The following is a 15,969-nucleotide window of genomic DNA, read 5'->3' as shown; positions in this document are numbered from 1 at the left end:
GCATACTGTCCAATTTCCTGTAGGTAACAGCATATCCCCATGTCTCAGAATTGCCTCTACCCTGTGTCTCCTAAGGAACTTCTAGAAAAGGATTTAATGGGGAAAAAAATCTTATTTTACCTCCTTTTTAAAGTATATAATTGTGCTGTTTTGTTTTATTTTTTAAGTATCTCCGCAAAGCTACTACGAGGGCATTGACACTTTCCTAAGTATTGTAATATTCTCAGGTCTTAATTGCTCCCTTTTTAGACTATTCAAGCTTTTACAAAACAGCCAGCTATTCCCATTTGTCTGACTTTGTATTTACTTTTTGGAAAACAAATCTCATCAATCATATGCCCCCATGCATACATGTCTTCCTGTCACCTCTAACAAAATGTGCCCTGCTCTGGTTTTCAGAGGTGTTTTCTGGGTTAGCCCAACCTGTAAACCTTTTCCAAAGGCCATGCCTGGGGAGACATGATTCTTTGTAAAGAAATCTGCAAAGCAACTCTGCTTAGCACTAATAATCCTTTTTTTTTTTTTTTTTTTAAATCTTCCAACTCGTTATTTAGTGTGTGTTTCAAGTTCAAAATAAACGTCTATTGTCTTGGATGTCCAGTACATGGATATTTGTGAACTAGCTTAGAATAGATAGATTTAGTAAATTAGAAAGATAATTAAGAAAAAACATGCAATTTGGCCTGGAGCATCCAATTAACTAAGGCAGGCCATAGATTATGCAAGTTTCTCTCCTTCCATCACGGGTGTATACTGTTTTATGAAATCACCCATTCTGCAGTTATTACTGTAATTAATACTTTGTCAAGTCCGTTTTAAATTTGCCAAACTCTATCATGTGTCCAAGAGTGGTGGTGGCCCAGTGGTGCACCCTTTACCACTCTCTACTCACTGACCAGTTGCTTCTTCTTCATGACATCATTGTGCCGCTGTAGTCATCTGGATCCTGAAGAGACTGCTCTGCTGCATGGCTAATACGAAGTGTGTCCACATCATTGTATAAAAAAAAGGTGTCTTCTCTGTCACACCAGGGAAGGGGAACTGGTTTTCTTTTTTAATTTATTTTTTCTACTTCCTCTTTAATCCTCTTCGCTGTGTTTTCCTACCAGAGTTGAAGAAGAGGACTGAAGGTAGGAGTGTGTAGTGTATTGTAGTGGGATGGGGGAGTTTTGTATGGTTGCCACTGTGTACTCACAAACCAGAACAAACATGAAGATTTGAAAAAGGCAAACCAAATAATCTCCTCGTGCTAGCAAAAAAAAGAATACAGTGGGGATCGAAAGTTTGGGCACCCCAGCTAAAAATTTGTATTAATGTGCATAAAGAAGCCAGGGAAAGATGGGAAAATCTCCAAAAGGCATCAAACTACAGATTAGACATTCTTATAATATGTCAACAAAAGTTAGATTTTATTTCCATCATTTACACTTTCAAAATAACAGAAAACAAAAAAATGGCATCTGCAAAAGTTTGGGCACCCTGCAGAGTTAATATCTTGTACTGCCCCCTTTGGCAAGTATCACAGCTTGTAAACGCTTTTTGTAGCCAGCCAAGAGTCTTTCAATTCTTGTTTGAGGTATCTTTGCCCATTCTTCCTTACAAAAGTCTTCCAGTTCTTTGAGATTTCTGGGCTGTCTGTCACGCACTGTTCTTTTAAGGTCTATCCATAGATTTTCAATTATGTTGAGGTCAGGAGATTGTGAAGGCCATGGCAAAACCTTCAGTTTACGCCTCTTGATGTAATCCCCCGTGGATTTTGAGGTGCGTTTAGGATCATTATCCATTTGTAGAAGCCATCCTCTCTTTAACTTCAGCTTTTTCACAGATGGCATCAAGTTACCATCCAAAATTTGCTGAAATTTTATTGAATCCATTTTTCCTTCTACTTGTGAGATGTTCCCTGTGCCACTGGCTGCAACACAACCCCAAAGCATAATTGATCCAACCCCATGCTTAACAGTTGGACAGAGGTTCTTTTCATTAAATTCTGTGCCCCTTCTTCTCCAAACGTACCTTTGCTCATTCCGGCCAAAAAGTTCAATTTTAACCTCATCTGTCCACAGAACTTGTTTCCAAAATGCATCAGGCTTGTCTATATGTTCATTTGCAAAGTTCAAACGATGATTTTTGTGGTGAGGACGTAGAAGATGTTTTCTTCTGATGACTCTTCCATGAAGACCATATTTGTACAAGTATCTCTGTATAGTGGAATAGTGTACCACAACTCCAGTGTCTGCCAGATCTTTCTGGAGGGATCGTGCAGTCAAACGTGGGTTTTGAATTGTTTTTCTCACAATCCTGCAAGCTGTTCTGTCTGATATTTTTCTTGGTCTTCCAGATCTTGCTTTAACTTCCACTGTTCCTGATGACTGCCATTTCTTAATTACATTCCGAACAGAGGATATTGACATCTGAAAACGCTTTGCTATCTTCTTATAGCCTTCTCCAGCTTTGTGAGCGTCAACTATTTTCAGTTTCAGTTTTCTAGACAACTGCTTAGAAGAACCCATGGTGCTGATTGTTGGGGCAAGGTCAGATGAGTCTGGGCATTTAAAACCTTTGAGATTGACATCACCTGGTCTTCCCAGACGATGATTGAGAACAATCCATGACACTGGCAGGTCTCAGCTTTGCAAAGGGGGCAGTGCATGCAAACTTTTGAAGACGCCATTTTTTTGTTTTCTGTTATTTTGAAAGTGTAAATGATGGAAATAAAATCTAACTTTTGTTGACATATTATAAGAATGTCTAATCTGTAATTTGATGCTTTTTGCAGATTTTTACATCTTTCCTTGGCTTCTTTATGCACATTAATACAACTTTTTAGCTGGGGTGCCCAAACTTTTGGTCCCCACTGTATAAAGACTGCGGCATCCACTACACAATCTAGATGTTAGATCATGGTTTCTCAACCAGAGGTAAGTGAAACCCTAAGGTTTCTCCAGAGGTTGCTTAAGGGGTTTCCTTGATTTCTCCCTCTCAGATATATTCCCACTGGCACCATTTATCCTTTTAGCTAGCTCTAAGGTGAGAGTTTTTCCCAATGACCACAAGAGTAAGTAACATTCTTTCTATTGATCATCACACCAATGTATCATGAGCTGTATATATAGTAATTTTTAGCAGGGGTTCCCTGAGACCGGAATGTTATTTCAAGAGTTCCTCTGTGTTGAAAATGTTAAGAGAGGCTGTATTAGATGTAAAACAGCTAATTCAAGAAAAGTGTGTGTGCTGTCTCTTAAAAATTCCAAAGTGCAATTGTGCATACAATATAACGATCTCAAACCTCATGTTCTTTTATAAGGAGATAATAATAGTGTAAACTCAACGCAATACATGCAATAACCTAAAAAAAAATAATATAAAAGTTAAAAACCAAATTTAAACACAAATAAAATTGTGCCGTTTACTTCAAAAGAATTCAAGCATTAACCATTTGCACTCCAGAGGATTTACCCCCCCCCCCCCTTCCTGACCAAGCCTTTTTATGCATTACACAATTGCACGGTCATGCAATGCTGCACCCAAATAAAATTTACATCCTTTTTTTCCCCCCACGAATAGAGCTTTCTTTCGGTGGTATTGGATCACCTGTGCGGTTTTATTTTTAGCACTAAAAAAAAGGGTTTTTTTTCTTTTTTTTAAAGGGGAAAAAAAACAATATTTTTTTACTTTTCGCTATTAAACATGTCCAGTAAAAAGAAATTAAATCAAAATTTGGTCCTAAATTTAGGCCAAAATGTATTCTGCTACATGTCTTTGCTAAAAAAAAAAAAACCCCAAATACGTGTAAATCAATTGGTTTACATGAAAGTTATAGCGTTTACAAATGCTGGTATATATACTGGGATTTGTTTTTCTTTTTTTTTTTTTACTAGTAATGGCGGCGATCAGCGACTTGTAGCAGGACTGTGGTGGGCATTCTGACACTGGGGGTAACTGACTTGGTGTTACTGACATCCCCAGTGACACCAACACAGTGATCAGTGCTAATAAAAAGCTGTTCTGTGTGTGTGCTTTCCACTGTAAGCACACTGCTTTGCATGGCTCTGCTAGGCAGTGCCATGCAAAGCAGTGTAGGAGCTCACGGGAGAGAACTGTATTGTTTATATACAGTTCTTTCCCTCTGTCGGTAATACTCCTTGATCACCAGGTGCCGGTGAGTAATCACTGGCCGGGACCTGGTGATTGACAGCCAAGGCTGCGAATAGCACGCGCCCCCTACCCGGAAATGCAAAATCATGTATGTATATATATATACGTGATTTTGTGCACCCCTACCACACTGTAGCAGTATATCTGCTATAGGGCAGCAGGAAAGCAGTTATAGAATGTGTACCACTATACTCTACTTTTCAAAGTAAAGATAAACACAGTAGAGTGTATATACATACAGATGGACAAATGTGTATATGGACAATGATTAGCTCAAAAGCACTCAAGCTTTCAAGTGTTTATAATATAACCCCGTACTCCACTCTCAAAATAGAAATACAGAAATGTATATATGGATAGACAAATGTACATCTTGACAATAATAAGCATACATAAAATGTTATTCAATATTGCAAACAAAAATCAATTTTGAGATGAATAATGCAAACCAATGTGCAAAATGTCCATACAGATGGATAAATATCCTGGTGAACAGTCCAAAATCAAGATGGAACCCTTTGGTAGTGGTGAAGGTGAAGACATTGGAACAACTCTACAGCCCGATAGCTCATCTGTTCCTAGAATAGGTCAACAATATTCTCCATATTCTTTCACTACAGGCTTCCTCTAACAAAACCAACTCCTAAGAAGAGGGTGGTGCAGCACACTACCTGTGTACAGTAAGGGCCAGTTCACACTACACTCATTTCACTTGCTTTTTTTTCTGCATCCAAAACGCAAAGAACGTAGGTTATATGGCTGTCAATGTCATAGTTCACATCAGTGCTTGCAGTTCCAGTGCATTCCAGTTGCAGAAAACAAAAGTAGAACATGCTGGGGGTTTTTTTTGCACACAAATGCACTGGAATGCACCAAAACACTTAAAAAAAAAAAAAAACTGGAATGCACATGTTCCTATTTAAATTGAAGAAAAAGAGGGGAAAAAAATTAACTGCTAATCCATAAAAAAACGCACTGGAACATGCATGCAAAAACACATTGTTTCTATAGTGTGAACTGACCCTAAAAGCTTATGTACCCGAAACCTGCAGAACTACTGCTGGGAAACAGGAAGTGCTCATCTGCTCACTGGGGGGAGCATGCTCAGTGAGATTTTAAAGTGCTTTCCCTCCAGTGCTCCTGACGGGAAACAGGAAGTGCTCAGCTGCTCACTGGGGGGAGCATGCTCAGTGAGATTTTAAAGTGCTTTCCCTCCAGTGCTCCTGACGGGAAACAGGAATTGCTCAGCTGCTCACTGGGGGGAGCATGCTCAGTGAGATTTTAAAGTGCTTTCCCTCCAGTGCTCCTGACAGGAAACAGGAAGTGCTTTTCTCTCTTTCTAGGTAATGGCAGAAAAAAGATACATAATATATAAGGTACTTCATCCAAAACTTCTTTGCTTGTACAGTACAGGAAACATTCTGAGATGACTGGATTGTTGACCGAAATCTTCAGGTGATTGAACACTCTTCAATCTCTGTGGAGAGAGAAGAACCTTCCAGAAAAACAACCATCTCTGCAGCACTCCACCAATCAGGCCTGTATGGTATAGTGGCCAGATGGAAGCCACACCTCAGTAAAAGGCAAATGGCAGCTCGCCTGGAGTTTGCTAAAAGCACATGAGGGACTCTCAGACCATGAGAAACAAAACTCTCTGGTCTGATGAAACAAAGATTGAACTCTTTGGCCTGAATGCCAAGAGTCATGTCTGGAGGAAACCAGGCACTGCTCACCACCTGGCCAATACCATCCCTACAGTGAAGCATGGTGATGGCAGCATCATGCTGTGGGGATGTTTTTCAGCGGCAGGAACTGGGAGACTAGTCAGGAGCGAAGGAAAGATGAATGCAGCAAACGTGTTCCAGAGCGCACTGGACCTTAGACCGGGGTGACTGTTCATCTTTCAGCAGGACAACGACCCTAAGCACACAGCCCACATAACAAAGGAGAAGCTACGGGCCAACTCTGTGAATGTCCTGGAGTGGCCCAGCCAGAGCCCAGACTTGAACCCGATTGAACCTCTCTGGAGAGATCTGAAAATGGCTGTGCACCGACTCTCCCCATCCAACCTGATGGAGCTTGAGAGGTACTGCAAAGAAGAATGGGAGAAATTGCCCAAATATAGGTGTGCCAAGCTTGTAGCATCATACTCCAAATGACGTGAGGCTGTAATTGGTTCTAAAGGGGCTTCAACAAAGTATTGAGCAAGGGCTGGGAATACTTCTGTTCATGTTTGGGTTTTTTTTTTTTTGTTTTTTATTTTTAATAAATTGGAAAGATTTCAAAACAAACTTCTTTCCTGTTGTCATTATGGGGTATTGTTTGTAGAATATTGGGGAAAAAATGAATTTAATCCATTTAGGAATAAGGCTGTAACATAACAAAATGTGGGAAAAGTTAAGCGCTCTGAATACTTTCTGGATGCACTGTATATAGTAATTTCTCCCATTCTGAGCAAGCCTCCGTTCTTTCCGAGTGTATTTATGTATTGGATGTCTCTCTACTGCATGGGGATTTTATTTGTTACTCGCATTTATCGAATTTTTCAGTAAATTTTTTTTTTTTGCTGTCTTGCAGCCACAACACTATCATACACGATCATGAATCGGTGCCTAGGAGTGAGAGTTTCGGGCACCATTCCTGGTCCCAGAGGAGATGCAGGGCTGGCTTGTAAAGTCATTTCCGGCACTGGATCCTGCATTAGGCACCCACCTTGACATTTAGTGTAGTGCGTTTGGTTAGCCACAGGGTCCTGTACAGGTCTAGGGCAGAGGTGGTCCACACTGGTATGAATCGGTCCCTGGAGCCGCTGTCGCTGAGGAGGTATGCCTTCCCAAAGTGGGCAAAGCCAGGGGTGTTGAGGGTTAACCCCTCCTCATGTGCTCTGTGGAACCATGAGTATTTGCTTTTGTCTTGGTCCAAAAAGAAATGTTTTATCCCTGCAATCTCGTTCCATCATTGCTAGGTATATCCACTAGGTTGTGGTTGGGGCCTCTTCAGCCAAGGTTAAGGTTCCTCCCTGCCAGTGACTGCTCATTCTACTAGATCTCTCAGCGCATTCTGGGCCTTTCAGCATCAAGCTTTAGCACTGCAGATTTGGAAAGCTTCCATCTGGTCTTTAGTTCACACAAGTACTAAGTTTTACTTGGGTGCATGTTCAGGCCTCAACTGATGCTGCCTTTGGTTGCAAGGAGCTTTAGGCTTCTGTTCAAGTACTGGACTCCTTTTTATTGTTTCTTGTTGGGGGGGTCCTTTTGGCTGGTTTTGTAGCCATTTTACCCTCCCCTAATTGATATTGCTTTGAGACGCCCAATTCGTCTTTGAATTTGGATGTGAAAATCAGAATTTTTTTTTTTCATTTACCTGTAAAATCTATTTCTTGGAATACTGTACAGGACACACCCCCATCTGTGTGCCGAAAATCTTGTTTTTTTGTGGGGTTTTTTTGCCACTGTCAAGCCACCTGAAGATACATTTTTGTAAAAGTGAAAGGAAAACTGTGCTTATGTAACAAAAATTATCAAGTGAATATAAAAGCGGCAAACACTCAGACAATTTTCATAGTCACAAATCATATAAACCAACTGTGTTGTGCTAATCTATAAAACATAAAAGAGTATTCAACAAATACTTAATAAAAGAAATGTCCCAGACCGAGATCATAATGTAAAAGTCCACACTCTGTGTAAATCAATAGAAATCTTCCACCCAAAGATCCTGAGACATGTGCAATGACAGACCAGCAACCTACACCAACTGCATTTTTGACCACCCGGAGGGTGCAGGTTACTGGTCTGTCGTGACGCTTGTTTCAGGATCGTTGGGTGTAAGATTTCTATTTATTTACACATATTGTGGACTTTCATATTATCTCTGGGACATTTATTTTCATATCTCTGGTATTTCGTTGAATGTATTGATGTGTTTTACAGATTAGTGCAACACCTTTGTTTTATGTGACCTGAAGATCCATGCCTATCACCCAGTTGTCTCTGAATCTGTCTGTACTCCAAAAAATGGGTTATACAGGTAAAGCAGGCCATAGATGGGTCGAAAATCAGGCGAAAATTCGTCTGGAAGAATAATCGGCCGATTTTCGGATCGTTAGTAGGTGAATTTGTCGGCCGGTTTTCGTGATTTTGATACATTTTTTTAATCGGTAATGTTGGAAAAAAAACGGCCGATTTTGTCGATCGGCCGCTTTTTCACAGCAATGATGGGCAAATCGGCCGATCTTTTTACCGATTTAAAAAAATGCGCGTGAGCCGTGACCTGCAAGAAGAAGGAAAAGAAGAAGATGAAGACAACCAAAAAGAACATCTGTATCTATTTGTATCCATTTCGGATACAGATGTTTTTATTCAGATACAAATAGATACAATGTTCCAACCGCAATACTTTTAAATGTCAAAAATAATAGCGGAGTGTCCCTGCAGAGAGCTCCGCTATTACAGGTAAAACTCAAAAAATTAGAATATCGTGCAAATGTTCATTTATTTCAGTAATGCAACTTAAAAGGTGAAACTAATATATGAGATAGACTCATTACATGCAAAGCAAGATAGTTCAAGCCGTGTCATCATTGTGATGATTATGGCTTACAACTCATGAAAACCCCAAATCCAAAATCTCAGAAAATTAGAATATAGTGAAAAGGTGCAATATTCTAGGCTCAAAGTGTCCCACTCTAATCAGCGAATTAAGACATAACACCTGCAAAGGGTTCCTGAGCCTTTAAATGGTCTCTCAGTCTGGTTCAGTAGGAATCACAATCATGGGAAAGACTGCTGACCTGACAGTTGTGCAGAAAACCATCATTGACACCCTCCATAAGGAGGGAAAGCCTCAAAAGGTAATTGCAAAAGAAGTTGGATGTTCCCAAAGTGCTGTATCAAAGCACATTAATAGAAAGTTATGTGGAAGGGAAAAGTGTGGAAGAAAAAGGTGCACAAGCAGCAGGGATGACCACAGCCTGGAGAGGATTGTCAGGAAAAGGCCATTCAAAAGTGTTGGGAACTTTCACAAGGAGTGGACTGAGGCTGGAGTCAGTGCATCAAGAGCCACCACAGACAGACAGATCTTGTCAAGCGCTCCTGAACAACAAACAACGTCAGAAGCGTCTTACCTGGGCTAAAGAAAAACAGACCTGGTCTGTTGCTCAGTGGTTCAAAGTCTTCTTTTCTGATGAGAGCAACTTTTGCATCTCATTTGGAAACCAAGGACCCAGAGTATGGAGGAAGAATGGAGAGGCACACACTGCAAGATGCTTGAAGTCCAGTGTGAAGTTTCCACAGTCTGTGTTGATTTGGGGAGCCATGTCATCTGCTGGTGTTGGTCCACTGTGCTTCATTAAGTCCAGGATCAACGCAGTCGTCTACCAGGAGATTTTGGAGCACTTCATGCTTCCTTCTGCAGACGAGCTTTATGGGGATGCTGACTTCATTTTCCAGCAGGACTTGGCACCTGCCCACACTGCCAAAAGCACCAAAACCTGGTTCAATGACCGTGGGATTACTGTGCTTGATTGGCCAGCAAACTCGCCTGACCTGAACCCCATAGAGAATCTATGGGGCATTGCCAAGAGAAAGATGAGAGACATGAGACCGAACAACGCAGAAGAGCTGAAGGCCGCTATTGAAGCATCCTGGTCTTCCATAACACCTCAGCAGTGCCACAGGCTGATAGCTTCCATGCCACGCCGCATTGAGGCAGTAATTGCTGCAAAAGGGGCCCATTTAAAAGTATTGCGGTTGCAACATTGTATCTATTTGTATCCAAATAGAAACATCTGTATCCGAAATGGATACAAATAGATACAATGTTGCAACTTTTCTATACTTTTAAATGTCAAATATAATAGCTGAGCTCTCTGATGGGACACCGTTATTATATTTGCCGGCCGTAGACGGGACGAAAATCAGCCGGTTTTTTTTTCTTTTCTACCAATGGTGGTAACGTCGGCCAATTGAACGGACGGTTTTTGCCCCATCTATGGCCTGCTTAAGTCAAAAAATCCCATTTTTTTTTTTTTATTGCTGTCTCATATGTGGATTAAAAACAAAGTTCAAACACCCCCCCCCCCCCCAAATAAAAATGGCTTGGGGTTTGATTTCTAAATTTTGTAAATAGATGTTCTTTTAATGACCACTAAGCACACGGTTGGGTGGGCCTGTCCTTGGTTCAAAGTGTACAGCAAGCATCCATTAAAGGTAATCAGTTCTTTTCTTGTGTGCTGTCAGAAGTGGTGGATGGGAAAATTGATTATGCTTCCCTTATTCCCGAAGAGTTACTCAGAATTAAACGGCATAAGCGAGGTCATACAGGGTCTACAGCCGTCTTCTGTAACACTTTACCCATGCTGACATTTTCATAGCCGTGAAGAATTCCTTTTTATAACATATAAGGACAGAATTAATGTTGTGTTTGCTGCAATAAAGATTAATTTACTTCACCTCCAAGACCCGGAGCTGGTAACTCGGGGACAAGCTTGATTACCCTTCATGTCAGAGCCTATTTAGGAAAATAAAGTGCAGTGTTGGTGTTAGAAGATTTCAGCGATGAAAAGACTTTCCTTGTCTTAGCACGCGTGGAATACGCCGCCATGGGTTCTGTGTGAGATCAGCAGAACCTCGCTGCGATCCCTCCAACTCCAACATGTTTTCGCTGGCAGCCGTAGACGGGGAAGGCTTCAGAAAATCTTACCTCAGTTCCTGCTGCAGCGACGGATGTTGCTAAAGACCAAAGCGGTCTGGCGGGGCCCTTGTTCAGTTCACGAAAAGCAGACGCTGTCCGCCCTCTATAGATGGAAAGGCTTTAGCGGTGCAATATACCATGTGCTTAGGATCAGGACGTAAAGCCCTTGTAGTTATAGGCTTAGGAATGTAACGTTGTGAATGATTTTGGGGGGAAAGGCAAGTATTTTAGAAAAATATTTTTAGAGGAACTGAATACCACGTACAAAGGATCAGAAATGGAGGTGTGTGTGACAAAACATTTACGCCAATTGAATTATATTGCAGCGTATAGTGTATTATGTATAATACATAAGGGGGATATGATCTCCATGTATAATACATAAGGGGGGGATATGATCACCATGTATAATACATAAGGGGGGATATGATCTCCATGTATAATACATAAGGGGGGGTATGATCTCCATGTATAATACATAAGGGGGATATGATCTCCATGTATAATACATAAGGGGGATATGATCTCCATGTATAATACATAAGGGGGGATATGATCACCATGTATAATACATAAGGGGGGATATGATCACCATGTATAATACATAAGGGGGGATATGATCTCCATGTATAATACATAAGGGGGGGTATGATCTCCATGTATAATACATAAGGGGGATATGATCTCCATGTATAATACATAAGGGGGGATATGATCACCATGTATAATACATAAGGGGGGATATGATCTCCATGTATAATACATAAGGGGGGATATGATCTCCATGTATAATACATAAGGGGGGGATATGATCACCATGTATAATACATAAGGGGGGATATGATCTCCATGTATAATACATAAGGGGGGATATGATCTCCATGTATAATACATAAGGGGGATATGATCTCCATGTATAATACATAAGGGGGGATATGATCTCCATGTATAATACATAAGGGGGATATGATCTCCATGTATAATACATAAGGGGGGATATGATCTCCATGTATAATACATAAGGGGGGATATGATCACCATGTATAATACATAAGGGGGTATGATCTCCATGTATAATACATAAGGGGGGATATGATCTCCATGTATAATACATAAGGGGGGATATGATCTTCATGTGTAATACATAAGGGGGGATATGATCAACATGTATAAATACATCAGTGGTTCATATAGTGAACTCGGTGTAGAGTTATTCACCCTGAGGTCATCACAGAGGACAAGGGGGCACTCTTTACATCTGGAGGAAAAGAGATTTAATCTCCAAACACGGAAAGGTTTCTTCACAGTGAGAGCTGTGAAAATGTGGAATAGACTCCCTCAAGAGTTGGTTCTGGCCAGCTCAGTGGATTGCTTTATAAAAGTCCTGGATTCTTTCTTGGATACACAGAATATAACTGGATATAACATTTATAGGTAAAGTTGATCCAGGGAATATCCGATTGCCTCTCGGGGGATCAGGAAGGCATTTTTTCCCCAGCAGGAGCAAACTGGATCATGCTTTGCTGGGGTTTTTTTGCCTTCCTCTGGATCAACTGTGGGTATAGGATTATCATTTTTTTTTTTTTTTAATGGTTGAATTGGATGGACTTTTACCAGATTAACTAGCTATAGAGAGATATGCTTTGTTCCTATGTTATGTCTGAGGTTTACAACTACTTAAAATAGACTTGGAATGGGAGTGGGAGTAGATTTAATCTACCCCATAAAAAAAAAATGATGCTTACATGGTTGAACTGGATGGACTTTTGTCTTTTTTTCAGCCAGACTAACTATGTAACTCTTATAGCTATTTGCCCAAATGAACATTATTTAAATTTTGATTTCTTGGTAAATCAAAACACAAGTGGGCATATTTGTATAAATCTCACATTGAGCGAACTTTCTGTGCAGGTAAATCTTCCATGTGCATATGCTTCACATTCGTTGCTTAATTTAATTATTATGCCCCAAGGTGTTTTACAGTTCATTTTCTTAAGAAAGCAGCCACAGTCTCGTCTGCAGAGGCGTAGCTGGGGGGGGGGGGCAGCGGGGTACATATGTACCGGGCGCCAAGGTACAGGAGCGCCAAAATGAGGTCACAAGATCACTGCAGCGGCTGCAGCAGACGTGTCATCTGATACGTCTGCCATCCACAGTGAGTTATGAGTGGAGAGAGGAGTCGGCTGGGAGAGGAGGGCAGTGAGCCGGGCATGTGCTGGAGGAGACGAGGGGAGAGCCGAGCCAGGTGAGTAGTGCCATGGATGAAGGGGGGCAATGTGATTGGGATGGGGGGGTGTCTACAGGGACCATATGAAGCGGGGGGGGAGTGTCATGAGGTGCCCGTTCGTCCCGGCGCATAATATCCTAGCTACGCCTCTGCTCATCTGCCAGCATGCTGTAAATAATGACTCTTGTGTGGAAGCAGTAGTTTCTCTGCAGAGGTCCAACACATCCACTGCTGAGTCCGAACTACAGCCCTGGTTCACAATAATGCGATGCGGCACATTGCATGCGATTCGCACAGGAACCGCACTGCATTCTCGTGCAAATCACATGCAAGGTCTGTACGTTGCAATCTGAGCAGTACATTATGTATGACTCAAATCCCTTCTGCACCAAAAAGGTGCAGGACCTTTTTTTTCCCGCATCTGATTTGCATCGCATAGGTGTTCACACCCATGCAATGCGAATTCTAGTAATTGCACTGCATTTTTTGTGATCTGTCTCATAGTGTCGTTAATTTTACATTGACACCCGTACCAGATCACATGGAGGCCGTGCAATTGTAATGCAGTACGGCAGGCATGTCCAAAGTCTGGCCCGCGGGCCATTTACGGCCCGAGGGTCGGTTTAATACGGCCCTCCATGTCAGTGTGTCAGTGTGTCTTATGGAGCGAATATGGAGCGGCCGGTCCGATATTTCCACCGCGGCCGTGTCAGAATACCGGGCCGGCCGCTCAGCTCTGCATCGGGACCTTACCTGTTCCTCTATCCAGCGGCGCGCTGTCTTCCCGGCTTCTGTAGTGTGGGCGCTGGGCATGACAGCCGGGTGCCAAGTGCGCATGCGCAAGAAGCGGTGCTTTTTGTGAATGGTAAGGCGGTACCTGGGACACATGAAAGATCCCAGAAGCCGCCGGACCAATCACAAAGCGCAAGTGCTTCTCGCTCATGCGCACTGGGCACCCGGCTGTCATGCTGAGCGCCATTACAGAAGCCGGGAAGACAGCGCGCGGCTGGATCGAGGAACAGGTAAGATCAAAGAACAACTGCGGAAGTAAGAGCGGGTACCTGTCAAATTCAGGTACCCGCTCCCCACCTCCCCAAAGGTCAGCAGTCACCTGTACTGTCCGCAGTCTCTGGTCATCCCTGTGCTGTCCGCAGTCTCCGGTCATCCCTGTGCTGTCCGCAGTCTCTGGTCATCCCTGTACTGTCCGCAGTCTCCGGTCATCCCTGCGCTGTCCGCAGTCTCCGGTCATCCCTGCGCTGTCCGCAGTCTCTGGTCATCCCTGTGCTGTCCGCAGTCTCTGGTCATCTCCTGTACTGTGTCTGCAGTCCATTAGTTCAGAATTTTTTTTTCCTGTTTTCTGCCTCTAAAACCTAGGTGCATCTTATGGTCAGGTGCGTCTTATACGGTGAAAAATACGGTAACTTGGCATAAAATAATTTATTTACATTTAATTGTAATGGTTCAAAGAATGTTTGGAAAAATGTTCGGCCCTCCACCATGTTCACTTCATCCAATCTGGCCCTCTTTGAAAAAAGTTTGGACACCCCTGCAGTACGGGAACTCTCAGGATTTACTGCATTTCCCGCACTGCATTAGTGTGAACCAGGGTTCCATCAGGAAAGATCATGCTCCCTGCTGAATTTTCTAAAGAATATTCAAATGAAATTCTATGTTTAATTTCACTTTAAGGTCCTTTTCACACTGGCGTTCCATTTTTTTCATCAGTTGTGGCGGTTTTTTTTTCAAAATCGGAGCTAAACGGATCAAGACTTCACTTTTTTATCTCCATTTTTATATCCGTTTATATCAGTTTTTCATCCATTTTTGCTCCATTTACATCCGTTTTTTTACAACCTTTACCGATGCAAAAACATACCATTTACATCTGTTTTTTGTCTGTTCTGGTTTTTTTACAAAAGAAAAATATAGGGTTTTCTTCTGTTAAAAAAAAACAAAAAAAACAAAAAAAAAACAGATGCAGACGTTAACGGATGTAGACAGATGATCATTTGTTTACATCCGCTAAGCCATAGAAATCCATGGGTGTCTGTGTTTCATATGTGAGACAGATGAAAAACAGATTTTTGGGGGGCCAAGACTTTTTTTGGGCCAAGCTGCACAAATGAACTACACTACTTAAAAAAATTAAAGGAACTCTTTGAAAACACATCAGATCTCAATGGAGAAAAATCTCCTGCTGGATATCTACACTGATATAGACTGGGTAATGGGTTAGGAACATAAGGATGCCCCATTGTTTGATGGAAATAAAAACTTTCCACCTACAGAGGACTGAATTCAAAGACACCCCGAAAATCAAAGTGAAAAAATGATGCAGCAGGCTAGTCCAGTTTGCTGAAATTTAATTCCAGCAATTCAAAATGGTCCTCAGTAGTTTGTATGGCCCCCACGTGCTTGTATGCATGCCTGACAATGTCGGGGGAGGCTCCTAATGACACGGCAGATGGTGTCCTGGGGTATTTCCTCCCAGATCTGGACCAGGGCATCACTGAGTTCCTGGGCAATCTGAGGTGCAACCTGGCGGCGTCAGATGGACCAAAACATAAAATTCCAGAGGTGTTCTATTGGATTTAGGCCAGGCGAGTGTGGGGGCCATTTAATGGTATCAATTCCTTCATCCTCCAGGAACTGCCTGCATACTCTCGGCACTTGAGGCAGGGCATTGTCATGCACCAGGAGGAACCCAGGACCCACTGCACCAGCATAGGGTCTGACAATGGGTCCAAGGATTTCATCCTGATACCTAATTGCAGTCAGGGTGCCATTGTCTAGCCTGTAGAGATCTGTGTGTTCCTCCATGGATATGCCTCTCCAGATCATCACTGACCCACCACCAAAACGGTCATGCTGAATGATGTTATAGGCAGCATAAT

The sequence above is a fragment of the Staurois parvus genome, unplaced genomic scaffold (assembly GCF_062004578.1).
Source record: "Staurois parvus isolate SC_StPar_1 unplaced genomic scaffold, SC_StPar_1.0 ptg000196l, whole genome shotgun sequence".
Classification (NCBI taxonomy): Eukaryota; Metazoa; Chordata; class Amphibia; order Anura; family Ranidae; genus Staurois; species Staurois parvus.
The sequence above is the reverse complement of the archived record's forward strand: the minus strand, read 5'-3'. Positions refer to the sequence as shown.